This window comes from Hyla sarda, chromosome 4 (genome assembly GCF_029499605.1).
Source record: "Hyla sarda isolate aHylSar1 chromosome 4, aHylSar1.hap1, whole genome shotgun sequence".
In the NCBI taxonomy this organism is placed as follows: Eukaryota; Metazoa; Chordata; class Amphibia; order Anura; family Hylidae; genus Hyla; species Hyla sarda.
In genome coordinates this window covers 396231641-396258431 of record NC_079192.1, presented here as the reverse complement: position 1 = coordinate 396258431, position 26791 = coordinate 396231641, and the positions used below count along the sequence as shown (strand labels likewise).

The following is a 26791-nucleotide window of genomic DNA, read 5'->3' as shown; positions in this document are numbered from 1 at the left end:
GATCAACTTTCATTTGGTCAGTTAATCCATATTTTAATATTTTTGCCCCTTTTGTTTAGAGGGACCTTGTACATTTCCCCTATTTAAGTTGTCTCTGCTTTTTAGAAATCGTCGACGCGCCGTGATATCATCCTTCAGGCACTCCAGACTCTTTCCAACGTGGCATGTGTGTTTTGATGTGAAGAGCTTGCAGGCATGTGACACTTAGCTGAAATCCGTTGCGTCCTCTAATGAATCCTGAATATTCTATGAAGAGATGTTGTATGACAACTTGTTTTTGTATTGAACTTGCATGCGCTTGTAATTCAGACTCTTAATTGGTGGACAAAAGACGCCATTAACCAAATTATCTGCTTGACTGGGAAGATAGCAGTGTGAAAACTGGAAGCGACTGACCATGCTTTGGCTTGAGCTGCCCTGTAGACCTTCATCTCCAACCATCTCCCCTCCCATGTTCACACCCCAACAAATTACAAAAACGGGGTTACAATTACAGTTGAAAAAAAACAGAGAAAAGTAAAAAAAAAGAGGTCATTAAAAAAGAGGTCCATTAAATTCTCCTCTTTTGCTCCCAATACCAGATTCACTAGGACTAGTAACTTTATTAATGGACTTAGCCATAAATGGACCAGTAGCCTCCAGCCAATGTTGTGCAATTCGTTTTTGGATCATATATAACATCCTGTTTTATGAGGGTCAGGCACATAAAGATCTACCACCTACCCCATAACGCAAACCAAAGGGAAAAGTGCAAGGTTGACAGGATTGTCAGGATCTGGACTGGTATGCGGAGAGGACACTGGAGGTGGATCCTCTGTGTCAGTGAGGTGATGGCGTGGGCCGTACCAGGGGAACGGAATCTAAGGGGTTACTGGTTTTCACCAGAGCCCGCCGCAAAGCGGGATGAACTTGCAGCGGCAGGTAACCCCCAGGTCGTTCCACCCGATAGCGACTCAACCTCACTGACAGCTGAGACAGGCGTGGTACACAAGGACAAGACAAGAGCAAGGTCGGACGTAGCAGAAGGTCTGGGAAGGCAGCAATGATTCGTAGTCAGGGACAACGGCAAGGGTCTGGATACACAGGCTTGGGATACACAAAACGCTTTCTCAGGGCACTAGGGCAACAAGATCCGGCAAGGACAGGAAGGGGAAGTGGGTTTTTATGTGTTTGGAACTGATTTGGCCATGCACCAATTAGTGGTGCACTGGCCCTTTAAATTTCATAGAGCCGGCGCGCGCGCGCCCTAGAGAGCGGGGCCGCACGCGCCGTCAGGGCAGTGAAGGAGGACGTGGTGGGGGAGAGACACCGGGCGCGATCCGAGAGCGGGCATGTCCCGCACCTCGGATCGCGTCCCCTCTGGGAACATGGAAGCAGTGCTCGCGGTCAGCGGTGTCGACCAGAGCGCTGCATACAGAAGCACGCTGCGAGCGCTCCGGGGAAACAGCGGGACCCGGAGCGCTTGGTGTGACAAGGATACACTCTTGAGTTCCTCCAAAAGCTCTCCAAGCCAGTAGAGGACCACACCATTTGTAGAAGGTTCTTCTTTGGCAAATTACGCTTAATCTGATTTCTACTTTAGGAATAAGATTGTAAAATGTGACAGTACATAACTGTATGCAAGCTGTGAAGGAAGGACATAGAAAGTTGTGACTCCAGCTGACCAACATAGCCAATACCAGAGAATATGATGGCTTGTCATATTGTAGGAACTCAACGGTCTGCCATTTTTGATTTTGTAAACTTTTTAAAAGTCAAAGTCACGTGCTCTATTGGTGGTACTGTGGTGGATCGGTGAGCCCTTTAGTCAAAAGTTGGTTGACTAAACTGTTGTCAGGTCTCAGAAGTTCTTGCTTCCACTGCCAATAGTAGTCAGGTAAGAGCCACAAGCTTGTGGGTTTTATTTATGGGACTTGACAAGAAAGTTTGGGTCAATCACACTTGTGGACAGACATGCATACATGGATCCTGATAGACACAATTGTATGTAAGCTATAGCTGTATAAACAGCACCACGCCCATCCTTCAATTGTGTCTCGTATTGCAGTTTGTCACCTTTGCAGTGAGCTGCAGTTTCACACCCAGCCTGTGCCCAGGGGTGGCTCTGTTGTTGAAGAGAGCAGCTATGTTTTACCAATCTTAGAAAACCCCCGTTACCTGTTGTAAGTATTTTGCAGGCATGAGGAGCTAGATTAGTGTCCTTATGTCATCTTTGATTAGAAAAAAAAATGCCGGTGTGAATTGGCTGATATGGACATGGCCGTACAGAGAGTTTACAATTTGCATACAGCTGTAAAAAATTGACTGTAGACCAAAAGTCCTGTAGAGGGGCTATGTAATGATGTACTGCATGAGATTGACTTCAATAGCAACTGTCCCAAAAGAACTAATAGAGGAAAAAGACAGAGTAGCAGGAGGATGTCTGCTGTTCATACCAACTGGAGAGCTATAGGGACACCATCTTAGGAACCAACCTGTAAATCAGCTCTGAGCTGAGCAGTTATGACCAGCTGATCCAGTGTAATAGATCAGCTATGAGACTGTTGTTTAGCAATTATCGCAACCAAATAAAAAAATAAAGGAGCAGACCGACTAGCAGGATGATGCCTGCTATTTATAACAACTACAGAGCTATAGGAAAACCGTCTCCGGAACTCCGCACTTAAAGGGGTACTCCACTGCTCAGCGCTTGGAACAAACTGTTCCGAACGCTGGAGCCGGCACCAGGAGCTTGTGACATCAGCCCCGCCCCCTCATGATGTCACGCCCCGCCCTAAATGCAAGTCTATGGGAGGGGGCGTGATGGCTGTCACACCCCCTCCCATTGACTTGTATAGAGGGGGCGGGGCATTATGTCATGAGGGGCAGGGTTATGACATCACGATCTCCCGGAGCCGGCTTCAGTGTTCGGAACAGTTTGTTCCCAAGGCTGAGCAGCGGAGTACCCCTTTAACCACTCTTGCCTGAGCAATGATGACCAGCCAACCCAGAGTAATAGATCAGCTACGAGACTGTTGTATAGCAACTACCGCAAACAAACAAAAAGAAGGAAACAATCTCTTAACATCTGCAGGACAAACATGTTAAACTCTGCGTTTTTGAAGTGCCCTCCCCTCCTCGACACAAACTCCCCATCTATAGGCCCACAAACTGTAATAATGCCCTCCTTGGTGTCCTGCACATTAAAAGGGCAGGTAGGTAGGTAGCCAGGTAGGTAAGTATCTAGGTAGGTAGATCAGGTAGTCAGAGATGTAGGTAGGTGACTAGCCAGTTTGGTAGGTAGCCAGGCATGTAGGTAGTTGGCTAGCTAGGTAGTTTGGCAGCCAACTACTGCAAACCAACAAAAAGAAGACAAAGTAGGAGGATAATACCTGCTATTCATAAGAACTATGGAGCTATAGGGACACCATCTTAGGAACCAAACTCTAAACCAGCTCTAAACTGAGCAGTCTTGACCAGCCGATCCATCGTAATAGATCAACTATGAGACTGTTGTATAGCAACTATCGCAAAGAAACAAATAGGAGAAGACAGAGTAGCAGGCTGATACCCGCTATTCATAACAACTATAGAGCTATAGGAACACCATCTCAGAAACATCACTCTAAAGCTGACAGTACCGAGCAGTCATAACCAGCTGATTTGGTGTAATAGATCAGCTATGAGACTGTTGTATAGCAACTATCACAAACAAATAGAAGAAGACAAAGTAGAAGTATGATGCATTCTATTGATAACTATGGAGCTATAGGAATACCACACCATCTTAGGAACCCCACTCTAAGGCTGCATTCGCATCTCGTTTTTGCAATACGGTTCCCGTATGATTTTTTTTGTAAAAACAAAAAAGGATATCTCAAAACCGGACCGAACCGTATACAAACGTGTACAACCGTATATACCTTTGTACGGTTTTAAACCGTATACAGTTTGAAAACAGATGTCTGGTTGCATATGGTTTAATACGTTTTTTGAAAAAAAAATAACGGATACGGTTTTATGTTTGTCCTTAAAGGGGTTATCCAGGAAAAAAAACTTTTTTCTATATATCAACTGGCTCCAGAAAGTTAAACAGATTTGTAAATTACTTCTATAAAAAAATCTTAATCCTTTCAGTACTTATGAGCTTCTGAATTTAAGGTTGTTCTTTTCTGTCTAAGTGCTCTCTGATGACACCTGTCTCGGGAAACGCCCAGTTTAGAAGCAAATCCCCATAGCAAACCTCTTCTAAACTGGGCGTTTCCTGAGACAGGTGTCATCAGAGAGGATTTAGACAGAAAAGAACAACCTTAACTTCAGAAGCTCATAAGTACTGAAAGGATTAAGATTTTTTTATAGAAGTAATTTACAAATCTGTTTAACTTTCTGGAGCCAGTTGATATATATAAAGTTTTTTCCCTTGAATACTCCTTTAACTAAATAAAGTTCTTCTTGTTCTATTTGTGAGAAGAACTTTTGGCGTGCACTGCGCATGTGCAAACTGCAAAACCGTATTGTGCAAACCAGATGGAACCGTACGCACATACGGTTCTGTAAGGTTCCCATTGACCACCATTTAAAAAATTAAAAAATAAATTATACGGGTTGTATCCGTTTTTTTACCCGGACATAAAACCGTAGTTTTGTGTATGGGGAAAAAAAACTGATAAAACCGTAAATGATGAAAAACGTACACAACCGGATGCTGTGGTTGGCATACGGCTTTCTATGAAATGTCTATACATACGGTTTGCAATACGGTTCCATATGTTTATTTCACTGAAACCGGATACGGGAACCGTATTGCAAAAACAAGATGTGAATGCAGCCTAACTTAGGCTAAGTTTCTACTTGTTTTTTTTTTCTTTTTAAGCGCCAAGAAAAATGCCAATTCTGCCGCATGGCGTTTTTTCGGCCAAAAAACGCTGTGGCCAGATGTTAGCTGTAAATCAATGAGAAATCGTAAAATTCCTATTCCACTTGGCGTTTTTCACTTTGGCATTTTTAAATCGTTTTTGGTGTTTTTTCACTCTTTTTTGGCATTTTTTAGCTCCTTGGTGGTTTTCCAAAATCGCAGCATGTTGAGCCACTGGCGATTTATTTGTCAAAATCGTGGCGTTTTTTTTCCATAGAAGTCTATGGGAGTGAAAAAACGCCAAGAAAAACGATATGTGGGTTTTAACTTTGGCGTTTTTGCAGGCGGTTTTTATTCTTTTTTTTTTTTTTGGACTTTAGCGATCCAAAAAAGTGATGTAGACACCTTTTTTAATAACATTTCGTAGGGTACCATTAAAAAATAAAAATAAAAAAGACACAGTAGTGAACGAAAAAATTGTATCTAACAAAATGTATCTTTTTTTATAGCAAAATGTTTATTAATTTTTAAAACAAGGATCAATTTATGTGGACAGGCGGGGACCTAAAAATATAGACGACAATAATAAAAATGTAGTGTGTGTGTGTTTTTCACTTTTTTTTCTTTATTTTTAACATGTTTTTAGGTAGTACTACTACTCCCAGCATAGAACACACTGTTCCATGATGGGAGTAGTAGTACCTGTACTAATTGACAGATCGCCGTTGCGATCCTCCTGCATAATATATAGATGCGACGGCCGCTCTTCTATGGTCCCCTGCACTGACGTATATATACACCTATTAATATTTCCCGCAGAGAGCTGTAATTGGCCAGATGGTTCCAGCCAATCACAACTCTCTGTGGGAAATATGAATATGTGTATATATACGTCAGTGCAGGGGACCATAGAAGAGCGGCCGTCCGCATCTATACATTATACAGAAGGATCACAGCGGGTGTCAGGAGTGACATCCACTGTGATCTTTCCTTAACTGCAGGTACTACTACTCCCAACATGGAACACACTCAATGCTGGGAGCTGTAGTACCTGCATTAATAGACAGATGTCAGAAGTTACACTCGCTGCGATCTGTCTATTAATGCAGGTATTACAGCTCCCAGCATGGAGCAGAGTGTGCTCCATGTTGGGAGTAGTAGTACCTTAAGGTAAGAACAGATCATCCTGTCTATTCCAGAGATGGAGCGGCTTTCTCCTGCGCTCGTATCGCTGCACTATACTCCGGCCAGTGATTTGAATAGAACATCACTCAGAGAGCGATGATTGGCTGCAACCATCCAGCCAATCCCCACTCTAGGCGGAAAATATGAATGAGTGATGTTCTATTCACATCACTTGTCGGAGTACAGAGCAGAGATGCGAGCGCTGTATAGAGCCGCTCCACATCTCTGCTAAATTATGGACGATCGCATCGGGTGTCACGACTGACACCCAGGGCGATATGTCTATTAGTACAGGTACTACTACTCCCATCATGGAACAGTCTGTTCCATGCTGGAAGTAGTAGCACTACCTAAAAAAATTTAAAAAATTGAGAAAAAAAGGGAAACACACACACACACACTTTATTAAAAAATAATGAAATTTTTTAAATAAAATATACACATTTCGTTAAATAAAAAATTTTTCCATCACTACTGCATCCTTTAATTTTTTGATTTTTTTTTTTTTTTGGTACCCAACAAATTTTGGGTAAAAAAAAAAACTACCAAGGTGCAATTTCCACACAATTGAAAAAACGGCAGAAAAAACGCCTGAAGCAGAAAAATTGCACTGGTGATTTTTTCAGGCGTTTTTTTCAACGACAAAAAAACAAGTAGAAACTTAGCCTCAGCGCTGAGCATTCATGACCAGCTAATCCAGAGTCATAGATCCGCTGTGAGATAGTTGCATAGGCTAAAAGAGGGACAACTTTTCCTATTTATTGTAAGTTTTTTTTTTCTTTTAAAGGGGTACTCCGGCTAAGACATCAAAGCATAGTGGATAAGATGCCTGATCGCGGGGGTCCCACCACTGGGGACCCCCATGATCTTCCACCCCGCACCCTGTTAGAATCAGCCCCCGGAGCATGTTCGCTCCGGGTCTGATTACTGGCGATCACAGGGACGGAGCAGTGTGACGTCACGGCTTCGCCCCCATGTTATGTCATGCTCCGCCCCCTCAATGCAAGCCTATGGGAGGGGGTGTGACAGCTGTGACTATGCTCGTTTCCTGTGATCGCCAGTAATCAGACCCGGAGCGAGCACGCTCCGGGGGTTGATTCTAACGGGGTGCTGCGTGGAAGATCACGGGGGACCCCCGCGAACAGGCATCTTATCCCCTATCCTTTGGATAGGGGATAAGATGTCTTAGCGCCGGAGTACCCCTTTAAACCCAAGTCCTGAAATGTCCTTATAAATTGCCCTCCATCTTGAAGCCACATTCAATATATAATGCTTAGCCATTCCCTAATAATAAATAAAATATATATAGATATCTCAGTGTATGTATGCAGCGCCGGCAGTGTAAATATTTATCGGCGGCCTCGCGCCGGGGCTTCACATGAAATGCATTGTGCAGGTTGACTGTGGAAATCCAGTTGATGTAGATTTATAAAGACACGTTGACTTTCTCGGTTCTCCTTGAAGGAGCGCATGAATTTTGGACTAAGTATATTTGAGCTGTCACTTAGAGCGGTGTGCAGTTTGTCAGGGGCTATATTGGTGGTGGTCTCGTGAAGGCCATAATTAGTGCAGAATGCAGACCTCTGTACTCCTGCCAGCCGGGATGAAAATCATTTTGGAATGGAGCCCAGAGAGAAGAATTTGTCATAGGGTAGAGCGGTTCCAAATGTAATAACCCAGCGAGCAGTGTAGACAAATTGTTTCTCTTAGCTGATGTGGTGGAACTAGTATTTACCTGTCTTATCTCATACTAAAACATATAAAACTGCTATAGCATGACAACATGGGAGGATTATGACTTCATTTTTTACCTCTCAGGGGGGCGCCACATAACACTACCACCACTAATGACTAAAACGAGAAACAGAGGCGCTCCATGTGGAGTATCACCCGTGCTGAAATGAATAGGGGAAAGGGGAGTAGGCAGTCGCTTTCCCACTCCGGTTGTGTACCGACACACAAAACAATGGGCAGCACGTAGACAATAGTAAAGGTAACCCGTCTCCAGCCTTCCCGTTGTAACATAGGGTAAAAAGCCAGACTTCAAGGAAATCAGGAATTCAACGGCGCTGACTGGAATGGACACAACTCAGGGGCGATGACTTGAGGAAGAACACTTTTTATTAACCAAGATGCAACGCGTTTCGCTGCACAGGCGCAGCTTCCTCAGGTACAGGAAGTACGGGCAACTTTCATGGTTATATAACAGAGAGTTGAAGGGGTACTCCGGCCCTAAGACATCTTATCCCCTATTCAAAGGAAAGGAGATAAGATGTCTGACCCCGGGGTTCCCGCCACCAGAGTATCGTGACATCACGACTCCGCCTCCGTGTAACGTCAACCCCACGCCCCCACTGTGCAAGTCTATGGGAGGGGGCGTCATGCCCCCTCCCATAGACTTGCATAGCGGGGGCGGGGTGTGTGACATCACACAGGGGCGGAATTGTGACGTCACGATACTCCGGCCCGTGGTCGGCACCCGGCAGTTTGTGAGCTGGCAGTGCGGCGTGCAGCTCAAAGAGGTGGTGTGCTGAATGCAAGATTGCGACGGTCCCCAGCGGCGGGACCCCCGCGGTCAGACATCTTATCCCCTATCCTTTGGATAGGGGATAAGATGTCTTAGGGCCAGAGTACTCCTTTAATTCTCCATATATCAGAAACAATACATTTCAATACATTACATTTTACATATATATATATATATATATATATATATATATATATATTTATTGTTTCTGATATATGAAGGGTTAACTCTCTGGTATATAACCATGAGAGTTGCCCGTACTTCCTATACCTGAGGAAGCTGCGTCTGTGCAGTGAAACACGTTGCATCTTGGTTAGTAAAAAGTGTTCTGCCTCAAGTCATCGCCCCTGAGTTGTGTCCATCCCGGTCAGCACCTTTGAATTCCTGATTCCTTGACCTCTGGCTATTTACACCACTAATGACTGTCAGAAGTGATTGGCGGAGTGTGCCCAAAAATAACCTAATGCCGCACACCCGACTGTCTGCCTTATTGCACTGTTTTAAAGGGGTTATCCACTATAAGGTGATTTTAGTACGTACCTGCCAGACAGTAATGGACATGCTTAGGAAGGATCCGTGCTTGTCTTGGGGTTAAAGGGGTACTCCGGTGGAAAACTTTTTTTTTATATCAACTGGTGCTAGAAAGTTAAACAGATTTGTAAATGACTTCTATTTAAAAATCTTAATCCTTCCAGTACGTATTAGCTGCCGAATACTACAGAGGAAATTATTTTCTTTTTGGAACACAGAGCTCTCTGCTGACATCACAAGCACAGTGCTCTCTGCTGACATCTCTGTCCATTTTAGGAACTGTCCAGAGTAGGAGAAAATCCCCATAGCAAACATATGTTGCACTGGACAGCTCCTAAAATGGACAGAGATGTCAGCAGAGAGCACTGTGCTTGTGTTGTCAGCAGAGAGCACTGTAATTACCAAATAATTTTCTCTGTAGTATTCAGCAGCTGATACGTACTGGAAGGATTAAGATTTTTTAATAGAAGCAATTTACAAATCTGTAGTATTCAGCAGCTACTACGTACTGGAAGGATTAAGATTTTTTTAATAGAAGTCATTTACAAATCTATTTAACTTTCTGGCATTAGTTGATTTGAAATGTGGAGACATAAAGAGGCAACCATGTAGATTTCTTTAATGGGATCTCTCTACAACAAATTAGTTTAGGAACTATTAGACACAGAAGCGAAAGGATCTGCCTCTGATCCAAGCCTGTCCACCAGTTATAGCGGAAGTGTGAGCTGACAGCAGCAGCAGAGAGAGCTAAACAGGGTAGATGAGAAAACCCCTTTAAAAGATAGTCCATCAATACCTAACCATTGGGGGGATCAGCTAATTGAAGGGGCTGTTGCACCTGTGCAAGTGCTGTGACCTCTTCACCTCTTACCATTCAATTGGTAGTGTCTATACCTAGTTTTGCAGCTCGGTACGGGAAACGGGATGAGCTGCAATACTAAGTACAGGTATTTTCCAGTATATAGAGCTGGGCCCAGTAATGAAGAGGAACCAGTGCCCACACAAGAGCAGCAACCCTATATCAGCTGGTCAGTAACAGTGTAGGTGACCCCTAATGATCACATATTGGTGGGCAATCCTAAATCCTGGAAAACCAGGGGTCATACTTCCTCTCCTTGGATATTTATGGCCTATTTCAGTGTTTCCTAACCACTGTGCCTCCACTTGCTGCAAAACTACAACTCCCAGCATGCATGCACAGCCAACGGCTGCCCAGGCGTGCTGCGAGTTGAAATTTGGCAACAGCTGGAGGCACACTGGTTGGGAAACACTGACCTACTCTCCAAAGTGCTCTGTTCTCATCCTAGGAATGAGATAGAACAAGAAGTAAGAAAGAGTCCAGTCCAGGTGTTAATCCTACTGCAGTTCCTGAGGGGTGGGGCTTGAGACAGGGATTCGCTCTGTGACCTTCTTTGAACCCTATGTTATGCCCCACCCCCTAGGAACCACCATTAGGAATAACATATTAGCATTCCCTTAATGTTACTATTTTTTTTTGCCCTTTTAAAATTCTTCCCTTTAGTCTCTGTTGGTGATAGTTTTCCATTAGTCTGTGCTGCCAGTGTTGTCACCAATTGTAACACATAAAGGTATGCAGGACACCCAAATATTTACACAGGGCGTCTGCACCTACCGCACAAGATGGCTGTGCTAAAAAACATAAACCGCTACGAGACGATGAATCTTCGAGGGGGATTCGGTTTAATGTAACAAGACATGTTACATGTTACAAATAGAAGGGAAAGAGGTATGTGAGTGTTTTGCATTGCAATTAATCCTGGAATTAACTTTTTTGGCAATAGAACATCATAATACACACCAAAGCTGCTGCAGAACATCATAATAAACACCTCAGCTTCTGCAGAACATCATAATAAACACCCCAGCTGCTGCAGAACATCATAATAAACACCTCAGCTTCTGCAGAGCATCATAATACACACCGTAGCTGCTGCAGAACAACATATTACACATCTCATCTGCTGCAGGACATCACAATACACTCCTTAGCTTCTGCAGAACAACATAATACACATCTCAGCTGCTGCAGAACATCACAATAAACACCTCAGCTTCTGCAGAGCATTATAATACACTCCACCGCTGCTGCAGAACAACATATTACACATCTCATCTGCTGCAGGACATCACAATACACTCCTTAGCTTCTGCAGAACATCATAATACACACCTCAGCTGCTGCAGAACATTACAATAAACACCTCAGCTTCTGCAGAGCATTATAATACACTCCACAGCTGCAGAACATCATACCGTATTTTTCGCCGTATAAGACGCACTTTTTATTCCCCAAAACTGGGGGGGAAAAGTCGGTGCGTCTTATACGGCGAATACACCCCTATCGCTGCGGTCCCTGCGGCCATCAACGGCCGGGACCCGCGGCTAATACAGGACGGTTTAATACGGTTTTTCACCTGGACCAAAAAACGTGGTAGTCTACGGTTTTGGGTAGCGGGTAAAAAACTGGACAAAACCGTATAAGACGCAAAACGGACTAAACCGAATGATGCGGCGGCGGTATCTGGCACAGCAAAAGCCGCTACAGTTCATTGATTTAAAGCGCCCGCTTTAAATCAATGATCTGCAGTGGTGTTGCCGGAATATCGGTATAAGTTATCGGCTATCGGCCCTAACCTCCACAGAGTATCGGTATCGGCCCTAAAAAAACTATATCGGTCGATCCCTATTTCGTACGGTTTTTAACTTGAAACGTATACGGTAACTGTATAGCAAAAAAGTGGTGCGCATGCACCCTCAGACAGTGTGAGCCACCGCAGCCAGACAGGGCATTACTCCCCTTTTCTAAGATGTCAAGAACACCACTGTGAGTAGTGCGCCTGCACCATTTCACTTTCTTCCTAAGTTTGGCTACCCCGCTGTGCTGCCCCTTCACTCGTGCGCATGCGCCGACACTGTAATTTCCACTTGTAAGTTGCTTAAAAAAGGTTGCAATAGTGTGACCGAAAGTTGCCAGCTTGTGTTGGAATAAAGCTACATTCCATTCACTTCATCTCTGTGTGCTGCAGTGATTCTTCTTTGCTAGATAGATATGAGATAGATAGATAGATAGATAGATATGTGATAGATATGAGGTAGATGGATATGAGATAGATAGATAGATATGAGATAGATAGATAGATAGATAGATAGATAGATATGAGATAGCTAGATATATGTGAGATAGATAGATAGATAGATATGAGATAGATAGATAGATAGATATGAGATAGATAGATATGAGATAGATAGAGAGATACAGTGGGGATCAAAAGTTTGGGCACCCCAGGTAAAAATTTGTATTAAAGTGCAAAAAGGCGCCAAGGAAAGATGGAAAATTCTCCAAAAGGCATCAAATTACAGATTAGAAATTCTTATAATATGTCAACAAAAGTTAGATTTTATTTCCATCATTTACATTTTCAAAATAACAGAAAACAAAAAAATGGCGTCTGCAAAAGTTTGGGCACCCTGCAGAGTTAAAATCTTGTACTGCCCCCTTTGGCAAGTATCACAGCTTGTAAACGCTTTTTGTAGCCAGCCAAGAGTCTTTCAATTCTTGTTTGAGGTATCTTTGCTCATTCTTCCTTACAAAAGTCTTCCAGTTCTTTGAGATTTCTGGGCTGTCTGTCACGCACTGCTCTTTTAAGGTCTATCCATAGATTTTCAATTATGTTGAGGTCAGGAGATTGTGAAGTCCATGGCAAAACCTTCAGTTACGCTTCTTGATGTAATCCCCCGTGGATTTCGAGGTGTTTTTAGGATCATTATCCATTTGTAGAAGCCATCCTCTCTTTAACTTCAGCTTTTTCACAGATGGCATCAAGTTAGCACCCAAAATTTGCTGAAATTTTATTGAATCCATTTTTCCTTCTACTCGTGAGATGTTCCCTGTGCCACTGGCTGCAATACAACCCCAAAGCTCAATTTTAACATCATCGGTCCACAGAACTTGTTTCCCAAATGCATCAGGCTTGTCTATATGTTCATTTGCAAAGTTCAAACGCTGATTTTTGTGGTGAGGACGTAGAAGAGGTTTTCTTCTGATGACTCTTCCATGAAGACCATATTTGTATAAGTATCTCTTTATAGTGGAATAGTGTACCACAACTCCAGTGTCTGCCAGATCTTTCTGGAGGGATTGTGCAGTCAAACGTGGGTTTTCAATTGTTTTTCTCACAATCCTGCGAGCTGTTGTCAAGATCCGGACTTGCGGCTGGTGAGGACACTGGAGGTGGATCCTCTGTGCCAGAGAGGCGATGGCGCGGGTCGTACTGGGGGATCGGTTCTAAGTAGTTACTGGTCTTCACCAGAGCCCGCCGCAAAGCGGGATGGATTTGCTGCGACGGTAACTACCAGGTCGTGTCCCCCAGTAGTGACTCGACCTCTCTGGCCGCTGAGACAGGCGTGGTACAAAGGACAAGGCGAAGGCAAGGTCAGACGTAGCAGAAGGTCGGACCAGGCGGCAAGGGTTCGCAGTCAGGGGCAACGGCAGAAGGTCAAAAACACAGGCTAGGCAATACACAAGACGCTTTCTCAGGGCACAAGGCAACAAGATCTGGCAAGGGGAGGAAGAGAAAGTGAGTATTTATGCATTTAAACTTGATTGGGCCAGGCACCAATTAGTGGTGCACTGGCCCTTTAAATTTCAGTGAGCGCGCGCCCTAGGGAGCGGGGCTGCGCACGCCAGGAGGAAGACACAGCAGGACCCGACTGGTAAGTGACTTGGGATGCGACCCGCGGGCGGGGACGTCCCGCCTCGCGGATCGCATCCCCGCCGCAGGCAGGGGGACAGCGCTCTCGGTCAGGGACAGTGACCAGAGCGCTGCTACAAGCCGAACGCCGCGAGCGCTCTGAGGAAGCCGCGGGACCCGGAGCGCTCGGCGTTACAGCTGTTCTGTCTGATATTTTTCTTGGTCTTCCAGATCTTGCTTTAACTTCCACTGTTCCTGATGACTGCCATTTCTTAATTACATTCCAAACAGAGGATATTGCCATCTGAAAATGTTTTGCTATCTTCTTATAGCCTTTTCCAGCTTTGTGAGTGTCAACTATTTTCAGTTTCAGATTTCTAGACAACTGCTTAGAAGAACCCATGGTGCTGGTGGTTGGGGCAAGGTCAGATGAGTCTGGGCATTTAAAACCTTTGAGATTGACATCACCTGGTCTTCCCAGATGATGATTGAGAACAATCCATGACACTGGCAGGCCTCAGCTTTGCAAAGGGGGCAGTGCAAGCTGTAAATTCTGCAGGGTGCCCAAACTTTTGCAGACACCATTTTTTTGTTTTCTGTTATTTTGAAAGTGTAAATGATGGAAATAAAATCTAACTTTTGTTGACTTATTATAAGAATGTCTAATCTGTAATTTGATGCTTTTTGGAGATTTTTCCATCTTTCCTTGGCTTCTTTATGCACATTAATACAAATGTTTACCTGGGGTGTCCAAACTTTTGATCCCCACTGTAGATATGAGATAGATAGGTAGATAGATAAATAAATAAATAAATATGTAGTGTCATGGTGTGAGGTGCAGGGTAGATGCAGGGCAGATGTTATGGCCCAAGGGCTAGATGGTATTAACCCCTTCTTGTCGTGAACCCAGGGCGTGGTTTAGCCTTAACCACCCCCAGGTAATACTGCTGATCCTGGGTTAGGCAGGGGCAATGAAGACACCAATGCCAGATTAAGGATAACGGCAGATTTACTGAGGCAAGACAGGTGATATAGTCTTTGCAGTACAGCCAAATATCCCAGGGAGGTGACCAGTGACACAGAGGGACCTTGCAGGCTTGCTGGGACTTGCAGTAGTTAGACTGACTTTAGTGCAGGCCATGGTGACTACGGATGGACTTGACTTGACAGAGATGGTGACTGACAATAAGATGACTTGACTTACTCATGACTGACTTGTGGCTGCAGACTTTAGGCTGGAGGCCTCAATGCTCTGGACACAGACACTGAGATGACTGCACTGGACCTCAGCATACAGCAGAAGAGAGAGATTGCAGACCCTACCTTTGTTATATAGGGGGCTGTTCAAGGAGCCCATAGGTCACTTGGGTGGTCACCTGGTCACTGCCGCCCTCTGGGTAACAATCATGTGATATGAACTTTAAAGGCATATTACACACATAATATACAACCTATATACATGGGGGTATTCCTCTGCAGGAGGACATGCAGGGACTCTGCCTGAGCAGAAGGACAGTACGGGGCCACATCCCATACTGGGACATCACAAACTCCCCCACTTGAATAAAGTCGCCCTCGACGCCTAGTCCGGGAGGGCAAAGGAGCAAAATGGCCACAGGGGCCACATGTAGTCCTCAAGCATTGCACTTAACGTTCATTTCCAGGCTGAACCTTAGAATGACTTTCTACGGAAATATTACACACATAATACACAACCTATATACATGGGGGTATTCCTCTGCAGGAGGACATGCAGGGACTCTGCCTGAGCAGAAGGACAGTACGGGGCCACATCCCATACTGGGACATCACAAACTCCCCCACTTGAATAAAGTCGCCCTCGACACCTTGTCCGGGAGGGCAGAGGAGCAAAATGGCCACAGGGGCCACATGTAGTCCTCCAAGATTCCACTTAACGTTCATTTCCAGGCTGAACCTTAGTATGACCAATGAAAATAAAGAGTTCTTGTATATTGTCCATACACATTCTGAAGACTTATAAACTTTAATGACTATTTTAGGAGCATGACTCGATAACTGTTGACGTACTGGGACATCACAGATATGAGAGAGATAGATATGAGATATATAGATAGATAGATAATCCAAAATGCAAGAATACAGCAGCACACCCAATAGTAAAGTGAAAAAAAGTGGGATTTATTTAGCATGCTTGAAAAAGATGGCAGGATGCCATCGAAACGTCGCATCTGATATGGGTTAAATAAATCCCAATTTTTGCACTTTACTACTGGGTGTGCTGCTCTATTCTTGCATTTTGCATTATCTGCACAGTCTGCGATTGGGACTGCTATCCTTGCTTGCACCCCAAGACTTTGCCAGAATACGTGGTTGTACTGCCTGCTTTCTACATAGATAGATAGATATGAAATGCCTGAGGATGGTGGTGTGAGACTACCGAAACGTTGCACCTGATCAATTTTTGCCGAACATGAATAAACTACTTTTTTTGCACCTAGACATTTTTTGCGTGCCGCAGTTTTATCCTTTAGATAGATATGATAGAGATAGATATGAGATATTTAGATAGAAGATACATAGATATATGATTGATAGATAGATAGATAAATAGATATGTGATAGCCCAGTACAGGAGTTGTACCCCTGTACCCTTGACTCTACTGCAGTGTCCCCTGAGTCCCCCTTAATCTGTGTATCATAAATGGTTAACAAGTGTCTCATTTTATGTATGAGAATGCCTTTATAATGTTATGTACCTTTAAAGGGGTACTCCGCCCCTGGCATCTTATCCCCTATCCCAAGGATAGGGGATAAGATGTTAGATCGCCGCGGTCCCGCTGCTGGGGACCCCGGGGATCGCTGCTGCGGCACCCCGCCATAATTACTGCAGAGAGCGAATTCGCTCTGTGCGTAATGATGGGCGATACAGGGGCCGGAGCTGCGTGACGTCATGGCTCCGCCCCTCGTGACATCACGCCCCCTTCCCATAGACTTGTATTGACAGGGGCGGACCGTGACGTCACGAGGGGCGGAGCCGTGACGTAACGATGCTCCGGCCCCTGTATTGCCCGTCATTACGTGCAGAGCGATCTCGCTCTGCGCAGTAATGATAGCGGGGTGCTGAAGCAGCGATCCCCGGGGTCCCCTGCAGCGGGACCCCGGCGATCTGACATCTTATCCCCTATCCTTTGGATAGGGGATAAGATGTCTAGGGGCGGAGTACCCCTTTAAATGTTGTTACTCAGGGAAGGTGTCAGTGATCAGATGACTTGTTGGTGACCTATACGACCCCTCCAAAGTCTCTCCCATATAAACCCTGGGAGGAGGTAGTTAGTTCTGCTCTGTGCTGAGTGCAGTGAAGTCAAGGCCTGAGAGTGTCTGGTGTCCTGGGGAGACCCAAGGCCGACCACGCAGCTACCCTTCCATCACCAAGTGCCCCACAGGTGAATGTCAAAGCCTGGTAAACTACACAAGGGGTGAAATCTAGTCAGTCCTACTCAAGTCAGTCAAGTCTGTCTAAATTCAGCATGGGTCTGCAGTATTCTGTCCAAGTCTACTACAAGTCCCAGCGAGCCCTCAAGTCTCTAAAGTCACTGGTCACCTCCTTGGGCCTAACTGAGCTGTAAAGACTATTCCATCTGTCTGCTGCTCAGTATGGCTGCCATTGTTCCGTAACTTGGCGTTGGAGTCATTATTTGCCCTGTGCCTAGCCCAGGATCCAGCGGTCATACCTCGGGTGGTGCAGAGATTAACCACGCCCTGGCGTCACGAATATAAGCGGTTAATGCCATCTGCCCTCATCACACCCTCACCACAGATAGACAGATATCTAAATATAGAAGATTTAGAGGTAGGCGCTTTAATATTGAGCCCACATGTCATATATACAGGCTTCTTTCGGTGGCCTCTGCCAGAATCTGTCTATAGTCAACGATGTGGGGGTATCTGGAATATCACAATAATTGTTGTAAATCCTTTAAAGTTGACATCTCTAGTTAGCAGCCAAAATGATGTTACCAAGTTATAAACAATTAGATCATAAAAGTTTTATTTCAAGGGTCTTTGGAGCTGTAGGGCTTCGCTTTGAAGAGCTAAAAATATGTAGCTCCTCTGAGGTAAGACAATGTGTTCCTACTGGGCCTACCATCCTACCATACAGTAGCCTCTACATCAGTGGTCTCAAACTGTGGCCCTCCAGATGTTGCAAACTTCAACTCCCAGCATGCCCGGACAGCCAACGGCTGTCCGGGCATGCTGGGAGTTGAAGTTTTGCAACATCTGGAGGGCCACAGTTTGTAACCACTGCTCTACATGGACAACATAATTTTTTTTAATTTTTTTTTTCTGAACAAAAACTTTCTACGGACAATTCGAAAAACCATATTGAATCCATAAGATCTTTGGTAATACACGTCTAAAGCTCAGATCCTGCATATTTGTAAACTCATAGGAGGGGATTTATCAAAACCTGTACAGAGTAAAAGTTGCTCAGTTGCCCATAGCAACCAATCAGATCGCTTCTTTCATTTTGCAGAGGCCTTGTTAAAAATGAAAGAAGCGATCTGATTGGTTGCTATGGGCAACTGGACAACTTTTCCTCTGCACAGGTCTTGACAAAGCTCCACCATTATAGAAATCATACCATTATACCAGGTTTTTCAACTTAAAAAAAAAAAAATCATTGTTGCATTTTTATGGACAGGTTAAACCCCCCCCCCCCCCTCAAAAATGTGTAACAAGTACCCTCATAACATCAAATGTGGCACCCCTCCTGGAAATTTCTATAGGCCCCCAGGCAAAAAGGAGAGACCTTTCAGACTCTCTAAGGAACTGTCAATTTTTCTGGGTGTCAGATCCTGCTTAAAAAAAAATACCCACCTCTACTTATTCCTGTATTTCGGGGGAAAAAAAGAGGACTCAAGCAACATAGAGAGATTTATATAATCCCTCCCCCCACTATCTCCCTGTAGCACATGGTGTTCGTCTAGAATGCCGGCCGCGGCACCGGAGGCTCGTGACGTCACGGTCGTGACCCCCTCAATTCAAGTCTATGGGAGGGGCTATCACGCCCTTCCCACAGACTTGCATTGAGATGGAGGGTGGGAGGTCATGAGGGGGCGTGGCCAGTCTCCGGCGCCGCATCGCTAGTCATCCGGCACAGAGCGAAGTTCAATCCGTGCATCAGATGACAGGGGTCTGGAAGGGGTACAGAACCGGATGTGGATAATCCAATAGATAAACACGTTTCTGGGCCACTCTGATCCCTTCTTCAGGCTCCTCATGCTTAAAGAGTACCTGTCACCAAATAAAACTTTTAATATAGTGTTCCTTGAGTAATCAGCAGACACTTTCCCATTCACTTGTTTTTAAAATTATCAACATAAATATGTTTAAAATGTAATAGAAAAAATGGCCACTAGATGGCTCTGTTCCCTGCTGCAATTAATACAGTGAGTTTGGTCTCCTCCCAGCCTGGCAGGAGTCTGAACTCAGGAAGTGTTTCTGGCTGCACTGAGCTTGATTGACAGCTGCACAGAGCCTCACTGAAAGCTGCACCGAGCTTGAGGTCTTCTATTTATCACAGCATTGCAACAATGTGTGGGCGGAAATGGTCGCCAGCTGGCTTCAGTGACATTCTCCTGCTGGGAGATTGCACTATGTGAGCAAGAATAAAGGTATGATACAGAGCTTTTTAAAGCTCTGAATTTTTTTAAGGGCTGGAGGAGTGTTGGGAGTAGTTAGGGAACACAGTTTACAAAAGTTTATTTGGTGACAGGTACTATAAAAGCGGTGGGTGGGGCACTTGTGTCACCACTCCATTCATTCTCTATGGGAGCCGCGGAGACAGACGAATGCTGTGCTCTGAATGCTGAATGAATGGCGCATGCACGATCCACCCCTTATTTCTACCTAGAGACTTAGGTCCCCATTCTCAAGATTGCTGGGGACCTCAGCGGGCAGACCCTCTACGATCAGATTGTTATCTCCATACTGTGGATAGGGCATAACTATGCAACATGGAAAAACTACTTTTAAGTGCAGGACAAACATTTAACCCCCCCCCCAAAGAAAAAAAGAAAAAATTTAAATAAAAGTAAAAGCTGCAGTAGCTTCATAACAGAGACATCTACAGTATTATCATTACAGAGACAAACCACACATTTGGGAAACCCCTATTAGTATAGCGAAGAGAAAGTATGTACCAACTAAATGTTGAAAGGTTAAAAAATTCCAAAATTATTGTTGCATTCTAACAATGTAATTTTTTTCAATTTACAGCCATCTACAATGGATACCCATCACATACAATGACAGAAGGACATACCAGGACTCCTGTGATTTGGTAACCACAGACCTTCTTCAGCAAGTACTTTCTTATATGGTGGAAGTCATCCTGTAGGCTCGGAGAGTTACCTAACATGGCGCTTTGTATAAGACCCTCAAACATCAGTCACTCAATGATGACAAATTAACCATCACTTTGGAGCGGTCAAGTCAACGTCAGATCGGCAGTAAAGTGGTGATCATGTTCATGGAGCTTCATGGCCATGCTCTGGTTCAGAAGGTACTCAAGAAGACTGGAATGGAATGACCTTCTGTCCTTCTACTAAAGAAAAGTTTGGCAACATGGGATATTGTGTTGGAACTTATGTTATATAGAACTGGAGGAGGCGGTGATGGGACATGACCTGAATCAACAACGTTTGATGAGACAATTCCAGGTAGGATCGATCTTGGATTTTTTTTTTCATCTATATTGTTTCATGACAGATTTGTTTCAATAAGTCTATGTTATAATTTTGAGGTGTTGTCCTATTTGGACGCTTCCTTTTAAATCAGAGGGGTCTTGGGAATAATAAGACGATCACTGGTCCTGATGGGACCTCTAGAGATCAGCTGTGACATGGAACTGAGAGGGTGTTAAAAGGGGACAATGCATAAAACTAGTTGGTGACCAATAATGAGTCTATTTAAGAGCAGTTCTGCTTCATATTATTATCATTTATTTATATGGCGCCCATGGTTACAGGGTACTTTACATTTAAAGGGGTACTGTGTAGTGTTGCTCGCGAATATTCGCAATTCGAATATTATTCGCGAATATCGCATATTCGCGAATTTGCGAATTTCGCGAATATAGCGCTATATATTCGTAATTACGAATATTCGTTATTTTTTTTTTTTTTTCTACACAGTACACATCAAAGTGATCACCCCTCTCTGCTTCCAGCTTGTGTGGTGTAAAGAAGGCTGTAATACTACTGTGTGAGACTGGCGTGCTAAAATTCGCATATACGAAAATTCGCATATGCTAATTTTCGCATATGCGAATGTTCACATATGTTAATCTTGCATATGCTAATATTCACATATGTTAATTTTCGCATACGCGAATATTCGCATATGCGAAAATAACACGAGAATATAGCGACTATGCGAATATTCGCGAATATAAGACGAATAGTCGTCCATATATTCGCGAATATTCGCGAATTCGAATATGGCCTATGCCGCTCAACACTAGTACTGTGCCCCTAGACATCTTATCCCCTATCCCCCGCGATCTCGGCTGTGGCACCCCAGACATTCAGTGCACAGAGCGAACTTCGCTCTGTGCCAGAAGACTGGCGATGCAGGGAGGAGGCTCTTGATGTCACGGACTACCCGTGATGTCACGGCCATGCCCCCTCAATGCAAGTCTATGGGAGGGGGCGTGACGGCCATCAAGCTCCCTCCCATAGACTTGCATTGAGGGGCGTGGCCGTGACATCAGGAGCAAGGCATGACCGTGATGTCACGAGCCTCCGGGGCTGCACCCGATGCTCTAAATGAACGCCGGGGGCAGCAGGGAGATTGCGGGGGTCCTGACGCTATCCCCCTTTGGATAGGGGATAAGATGTCTAGGGGTGGAGTTCCCCTTTAAAATGCATTATACAAATGTAGGTACAATGGTCATTACAGACTAGATTGCAGACTGATATAGAGGGTGAGAAGGCCCTGCCCACAATGGCTTACAATCTACGTGGAGAGGACAGGGACAAAGTAGGGGAGGGGGACAACTGGTTATCTGTGAGCAGGTGGGGAAGTAGATGTTCATAGCACATTAGAAACAAGGTTAATGTATATGCCTGCTTGAAGAGATGGGTCTTTGGGTTGCTCTTAATGGTTTTGATGTTGGATGAGAGCGGATGTGTTGGTTAAGTGAGTACCAGTGTATGGGGAAGCACGGGAAAAGTCTTAGACACGGTTGTGTGAAGTGTAGACAATGCACAGAAGAACACAAGCGGAGTTCTTGAGAGAATGGGAGATTGTGTGAGGCGCGGTATTAGGAGATCAGGTCAGATGTGATCTATGCTTCTATGATCTAATATGACCACAGCTGTGGTTCAACTTCAAGGACCTATGGGGACTCCTATTGAGTCCCTCACACGGGATCCCTGTGTGGTGACCCACGGTGTATGGCGGGACCATGGGGTGTAGCGGTGTAGGTAGCGGGGCCAGATGGTATTAACCCCTGGGGCAAGATGTTATTAACTCCTAGTGTTCGTGACGCCAGGATTAGGTTGTATGGTGTAGGGCACCGCCGACAACCAGCCCAGAATTGGCATATATTGAATGAGAGTCCAAAGCAGATTTTGATGCAACTGGAACTTTACTGAAGAAGGCAGATAACAGTCTTTACAAATAGCCAAAATCCACAGAGGTGACTGGGACACAGGGAACCTCTCAGGCTTGGACTTGTAGTGGTAATAATGATGATGCAGGCCACTGTACTACTGTTATGACTTTGGTAGGGACAGTAGGGACTTGACTTGTAGACAAAGATGAGACTTATAGATTAGATGTGGCTGCAGACTTGTAGGCTTTGGCCTAGTTGTACTGGACTGAACTATTGGGAGGACTGGTGCTTTGCTTGATTCAGCAGAAAGAGACCTAGTGTGGAGACTACAGCCCTTTATATATCAGGGGCTGGACTAAAGCCCATTGGACACAAGAAGAAACAGCACCGGATAATTGTTTGTTGTACTCTATTCCTCGTGATATGTGCTAAGTACTGGGGGTCTATAACCTGTTAATCAGTATAGCTCCATAGACTATACAAAAAAGGACTGAAACAGAGCAATTGCTACTGAATAATATACGATTTTTATTAATACATCCAAAAAGTTAAAAACGTCACCACTTTTGACAAAGTGCAATAAAGATTGAATACCAAATCTGTGTGCATAAAGCAATACAAAATGAGATGTAATCAGATACAACCAATAAACGTAGGTGGAACAGGTATAGCAATCGTTGTAATCACAATGGATCTATATATAGTGAGGTCAAGGGAATGATATCAATGGCTCTATATGTTATGCAATCAAAAGTAAATAGGGGGGGTGTATGGTAGGGATGGTATGATGTTGGTATATGAGGGGTTAATATTAACCCAGTCACTCGTGACGCCAGGGTGAGGGCTGGTATGCTGAATCTATGTTCCGGCCTATCGCCGCCCTTCCCAGAAGCGATAGGTGCAATGAAATGACTGAAGGTCCACAAGTAGATTTAACTTGAACTTGAATAACTTTACTGCAGTGCTTGCAATATCCAATACGTAGTAACAGTCTCATATAACAGTTCTTAGGTTGCTTAGCGACTGGCAGAAGTTGCGGACCTTGCATGAAACTTATAGTCTCTGAATTTAGGGAATGATGTGCAGATCCGTCCGGATTTAGGGGAAATATTGAGTCCGGTGATACTGCAGAGTGCTTAGGGGATGACACACTCTATAATTTAGGTCATTCAGCCGTTGCCGCAAGGCTCAGGCCTAACTCACTGCGATTACTGAGATATAGGTCTTCTCTCATCAAGAGCCAGGAGAAAGAGAGCGATAAGATGGCCGCCGCTCCCTTATATGGGCAGGGGGCGTGGCGATTTTGATTGGTCCGAACGTCTGCCATTCACTTTACATGGTATCATGGGATTGCTTACATCACAGGATCTATATACATTGCAAAACCCAAAATGAGGCTAGAGATACCAAAGTGAGGCCTGGAACGCATCCAGAACGAGGCTTGGAACGCATCACATGACCCGAAGGCCCTGCGACACCATGGAACCCAGTAATTAACCATTTATATACAGAAATAATACTATATACATTATTCTATGGATAAATTAGGAATCTATACACTATAATAGAGGCGACTAGGGGCGGACTGACTAACAGATATTACTAAGTCCTAGGGACTTAGATAAATAAGTACCGAATAAAATGCGGTACTGGGACACCACAAATAGAAATCAGAACAATGACCTAGGGGGATCCTGCAGGAGAGCCCTGTGGACTTGAGGGACTCTACCTGAGGGTACTTTAGGAAATTGTACAGAACCATGTTCTGTACCGGGACCCATAGATAAATAAGTACCGAATAAAATGCGGTACTGGGACACCACAAATAGAAATCAGAACAATGACCTAGGGGGATCCTGCAGGAGAGCCCTGTGGACTTGAGGGACTCTACCTGAGGGTACTTTAGGAAATTGTACAGAACCATGTTCTGTACCGGGACACGACATCCCTATCACACAATCAGTGGTCATACCGTACCCTAAAATTTTTGTCTTCAGAGCCAAAATTGGTTAGGAGTACTCCAGTGCAGTAAAACTTATCTCCAATCCAAAGAATAGGGAAAAAGTTTTAGATCACAGGGGATCCAACAGCTGGGACCAACCCTCAGTGTCCTGCACTGCACCCAAGCAGTCCCCAGGAAGGGAGCATGTCGACCCCTGCACAAAGTGGCAGCCGATATGCCCTCTCCATTTATCTCTATGGGAGAGCTGAAGATACAGCATTCTGGGTATCTACGGTGCTCCTATAGGGATACATGGAGGGGCCGTGTCGGCCACCGCTTCATGCAGGGGTCGACAAGCTCCCTTCCTTGAACTGCTGGGGTGTTACTGCACTGGAGTACTCCTTTAAGTTGCTGTATAGTACAGTCAGCTGTTCCATGTAAGTAGACATTTCTACGACTGTGAAGAAGTGGACCATATTGTTCAACAGGGAGATGAATATGTAGAATAACAGGGTGGCGGGCCCTCAATTTTTTGTATGGAGGAGGAGTTGAGGCCCAGAAGTGGTACCAAGGGTAGCCTCATATGAAAAAAATACGAACACAGTCAAATACACAATCCAAAGTGTTACGTAATGACTGTAGATAACATGTTGTGATGGTCTATTCATTGATCAAGTTCAGTAGAGGCCTGGATACCTTCCATGAAAAATAAAATATGACAAGTTTTAGTTACTAGATGGGTTAAAACAACTAACCTGAGGGCAAAATATTTTAGTAAGGGGTCCCCCTAATACACCTTAAAGGGGTACTCCGTCTTATCCCCTATCCAAAGGATGTCTGATCGCGGGGGTCTCACCGCTGGGGACCCCCGCGATCTCGGCTGCGGCACCCCAAACATCCGGTGCACGGAGCGAACTTCGCTCCATGCCGGATGACTGGCGATGCGGGGCGGAGGCTAGTGATGTCTCTGTCACACTCCACTTGTGATGTCACGGCCATGCCCCCTCAATGCAAGTCTATGGGAGGGGGCGTGATGGCCGTCACGCCCCCTCCCATAGACTTGCATTGAGGGGACATGGCTGTGAAGCCACAAGCGGGGCGCGGCCGTGATGTCACAAGCCTCCGGCACTGCACCCGACACGCTGGGTGTAGCAGGGGGATTGCGGGGGGTCCTGCCGCTGGATAGGGGATAAGATGTCTAGGGGAAGAGTACCCATTTAAGGGTCTCTTTTTTGCCTTACAAATGCCTGGAAGTCCAAAAGAATTCAGCATAAAAGGCCCCATTTTGCTGCCTTTGGTCGGGCCATTGTCGTGCCTTATCATGTGTTTTCTTGCACAATCTTCATAGCCTCTATCTAACTTGTAATCATCAGTTGTTCTGCATTTAGTCTAGATTCTATATATTGCATGTTACCACTGCTGTGTGATGCTTTTTTTAGACTGTAACATCACGCCTCAGACTGGATCCCTCTATAGAACGTTATCTGCTACCTACCACAGAACCCCATGAAACCATTTACTTCCTCACTGAAGCATGTAGTGAACATTGAGTATTTAGTATATGCAAGTAAAAAAAAAAAATAATAAATATATATATATATATATATATATATACAGTATGTATGTATATATATATATATATATATATATATATATATTTATTTATTTATTTATTTATAGAGGGAGATTAGCTCCATAGAGCCAGTCAAATAGCTGCAAAATAGCAATTTCGACAGGGCTTCGGTCTTTATTTTTCAGTAACAAAATAAATACTGCCTTTACACCCAAAATAAATCCTTACACCCAAAATAAATCCTGCTTGTCCAGTGTTAAAGGGGTACTACGGTAGAAAACTTTTTTTTTTTTTATCAACTGGTGCCAGAAAGTTAAACAGATTTGTAAATTACTTCTATTAAAAAATCTTAATCCTTCCAGTACTTATTGGCTGCTGAATACTACAGCGGAAATTATTTTCTTTTTGGAACACAGTGCTCTCTGCTGACATCCCGAGCACAGTGCTCTCTGCTGACATCTCTGTCCAATTTAGGAACTGTCCAGAGCAGCATATGTTTGCTATCGGGATTTTCTCCTACTCTGGACAGTTCTTAAAATGGACAGAGATGTCAGCAGAGAGCACTGTGCTCGTGATGTCAGCAGAGAGCTCTGTGTTCCAAAAGGAAAATAATTTCTTCTGATGTATTCAGCAGCTAAGAAATACTGGAAGGATTAAGATTTTTACAAGTAATTTACAAATCTGTTTATCTTTCTGCGACCAGTTGATTTAAAAAAGAAAATAATAATAATAATCCACCGGAGTACCCCTTTAACTATACATATCTTTTTCCTTTCCATGCAGGTGGCTTACTACCAGCCAGCCAACACAACCGTCAAACAATGTGTGGTGTCCCGGTACCGTATTGCATCCAGTACCTAGTGTAGAGGTCCCCAAAGTCAGAGT

The 26791-nt window shown here is 44.4% G+C and overlaps 1 protein-coding gene across 1 annotated transcript in view; it reads left to right on the top strand.

Annotated features, from left to right (window-relative positions):
- The window catches only part of CCND2 (cyclin D2), a 648494-nt gene that overhangs the window by 96864 nt on the left and 524839 nt on the right, over positions 1-26791 (top strand). Inside the window, exon 3 of the mRNA XM_056517253.1 lies at positions 20051-20493. The gene's annotated coding sequence lies outside the window, so the exon portion shown is untranslated. The remainder of the gene's footprint in view (positions 1-20050; positions 20494-26791) is intronic.